Source organism: Eubalaena glacialis, chromosome 10, assembly GCF_028564815.1.
Source record: "Eubalaena glacialis isolate mEubGla1 chromosome 10, mEubGla1.1.hap2.+ XY, whole genome shotgun sequence".
Lineage (NCBI taxonomy): Eukaryota > Metazoa > Chordata > Mammalia > Artiodactyla > Balaenidae > Eubalaena > Eubalaena glacialis.
In genome coordinates, this window is record NC_083725.1 from 24,081,067 (window position 1) to 24,084,687 (window position 3,621).

Here is a 3,621-nt window from a genome sequence, read left to right on the forward strand (position 1 = left end):
TTAGAAGCTAGGAAGGAAAAGACTGATAGATTTTGATAGTATAAAAATGAAAAATCCAAAGATTCCATAAAGTAAGACAATTGACAGGTTAGGAGAAAATGTTATAAAATATGATGAGTATATTATAAATAGAATTATAAAGAAATCCTAAAATTTCAGTAAGAAAAAGGCAAATCCCGCAATGGGCAAAATGATATGAGTAGGCAATTTATACAAGACATAACAAATGACCAATAAATATGCTCAACTTCACTGGGAATCAGGTAAGTACAAATTAAAATGTGGTAATATTTTTTATCCATTGACAGATAATGCCTATTTTGGAGATTTGGCAGAATCTATAATCGACATTTAAAAATGCAGTTTTCCTTCTAAGAATTTAGTGTACAGAAATACTTGTACATGTAAGCAAAAAAATATGTACAAGGATGTTCATTAAAGTATTGATTATAACCAAAAAAATCTAAGTAATCCATATGCCCATCAACAGAATAAGTTAAATAAATTATACTATGAAATAATAAATAACCATCTAAAGAATAAAGTAGGTCTACATATAAAAGCCTACACCACGACTATCTAAGGTACGTATCCTGCTCATTCTGTCCCTTCACTTTTCATCTCTTTACACTTCATTATTTATCTTTGTGAAACTTAACAATATAGTGACATTTTCCCCCCAACTTGTTTATTATCTTCTTCTTACTTGAATAAAATTCACTTAGGCAAGGACCATATTTTGTTCCTTGCTCTGTCCTTTGCAACTAGAACAAAGCCGTAAACATAAAAATATTTCCTGAATAAATACATGAATACTGATGTAGAAAGATATCAACATTACATCAGGTGAAAAATGCCTCAGTAAAGCAGGCGTGGCATGTGTCTGCTTAAGTTGATTTTAAAAACAAAATGTATGTGTACAAGAACACAAGCAAAAAATTTCAAGATATATAAACCCAAGCGATTAACAGTGTAATCAAAGAGTGAAATCAATGAGTGAATTTTACATTTTTACTTGTCTGTACCCTTCTATATTGCTTACCTTTAAAAACAACAACAACAAAAAAGACCACATAGTTTCCTATTGTGTAATCTTCGCAAATAATTTTTAAAAAACCTTTAGATCTTCAAAGAAAAATATCAAGAATAACTTACTTATTTCCATATTTCTAACAAAAATTCCAAAAGAACTACCATAATAATTTGTATTATTTTGAGGTATATAGGATTAACTTGCTGGTATATGTAATTCAGTCTGAAATGCACATGCAACCCAATAATTTTTAAATGAATGAAAAAAGTCTTGGCATCAAAATCAGTCATTGTAAGATTCAGTTAAAGCAACTGCTTGGTTTCCCAAGAGAAGAAAAATCAGGAGAATATTATATTCTTTCCCTTCATTCTTGTTCCTTCTGTATCCAATTAAATTTTTTTGAAAGTCAGGTTTATTGAAGTATAACTTCGAATATATTCACCCATTTTTAGTTGTAGAAATCTGTGAATTTTGACAACTATATAGTTACGTAATTGCCACCATAAACAAGATAGACAATATTTCTTATATTCAATAATTTCTCTTGTTCCTTTATAGGCAATCTCTTACCACTACCCTCTGCCCCTAGCAATCATGTTTTCTCTTACTTTCATTTTCTCTTTCACAGAATGAAATGGAATCATCCAGAGTTTTGAGTCCAGCTTCTTTCACAAATGCACAATGCCTTTAAGATTCATCCACCCTACGGCATGCGTTAGCAGTTCATTCCTTTTTATTGCTGAATATTACCTGACTAGGATCTCTAGTAGTATGTTGAGTAGGAATGATAAGAATGGGCAACTCTGCCTTGTTCTCAACCTTAGGGGAAAAGCATTCATTCTCACCATTAAGTATGACATTAGTTCCAGGTTTTTCATAAATACCCTGTATGAGGTTAAAAAAATTCTCAGCAAACACAAGAATTCTCTGAAAATTTTGCTGAAAATTTTTGCTGAAAATTTTTTCAACAATGCATGTTGAATTTTGCCAAATTCTTTCTGTATATATAGTGAGATTATAAAATAATTTTTCCTGAGTATATAAATGTAGTGAATTGCACTGATTGATTAGCAAATGTTAAATCAACTTTGCATTCCTAGAATATACACCATTTGTTCATGATGTATAATCTTGTTTATATATTGCTAGATTCTGTTTGCTAATATTTTGTTAGGATTTTACATCTAGGTTCATTGCATATTGGTCTATAATTTTCTTTTCTTATAATATCTTTGCTTGGGTTTTGGTATTAGGGTAATAATGCAGGTCGTATGAGTTGGGAAGTGACTCCTCATCATCTATTTTCTGGAAAAGTTTCTGCAGAATTTGAATTATGTCTTCCTTTAATGTTTCATATAATTCACAGATGAAGTCATTCAGATGTGGAGTTTTCTTTGCTGGAGGGTTTTTAATTAGAAATACTATTTCTCTGTTAGATATAATATTATTCTGGTTATTTATTTATCTTGAGTGAAATTTGATATTTTGTGTTTTTCACAGAATTGTTCATTTCATCTAAGTTAAATTAGCTGGCAAAGTAATTCATAATACTCCCTTATTAACCTTTTAATGTATATGGCTGGGATAGCTTGTCTTTTCTCTCTCTTTCTCTCAATCACTTTTAATGATTCTTTCAAAGAACCTACTTCCAACTTTCAGTTTTATATTCTTGTTTTTATTTTCAATTTCATTAATTTCTAGTTATGTTTATTTTTGTTAATTTATATTCTACTGTTAGGTTTATTATTGCTTGCATTCTGCCTGCTTTGGTTTAATTTGCTCTTCTTTTTCCAATTTCTTTTTTTTTTAATTTATTTTTAATTATTTATTTATTTATTTCTGGTTGCATTGGGTCTTCATTGCTGCGTGCGGACTTTCTCTAGTTGCGTCGAGTGGGGGCTGTTCTTTGCTGTGGTGTGCGGGCATCTCATTGTGATGGCTTCTCTTGTTTCGGAGCACGGGCTCCAAGCACGTGGGTTTCAGTAGTTATGGCATGCGGGCTCAGTAGTTGTGGCTCGCAGGCTCTAGAGAACAGGCTCAGTAGTTGTGGTGCATTGGCTTAGTTGCTCCACGGCATGTAGGATCTTCCCAGACCAGGGCTCGAACCCATGTCCCCTGCATTGGCAGGTGTATTCTTAACCACTGCGCCACCAGGGAAGTCCTTCCATTTCTTAATGTAGAGCTTGAGGTCACTGACTTTACTCTTTTTTAATATAAGCATTTAATGTTATAAATTTCCCTCTAAGCATTGCTTAGCTGCATACCACAAATTCTGATATATTTCATTCAATTCAAAATATTTTCTAATTTTCCATGTGGCTTCCTCTTTGACCTATGTATTATTTTTAAGGTATGTTATTTAATTTCTAGATATTTGGGGGTTTTCCAGAGATCTTTCCATTTTTTATTTTTAGTTTAATTCCATTAGTCAGAGAACACAGAATCTTTTAAGCAGAGTCAAAATATTTTTGAAGTTTTATAGGAATTTTAAATAAAGTGAATGGAATGATAATTGACAGAAAGTCATACTGTACCAAAGCTGTATGCTTAAAAATGATAAAAATGATAAAATTTTACTACTCAATAAA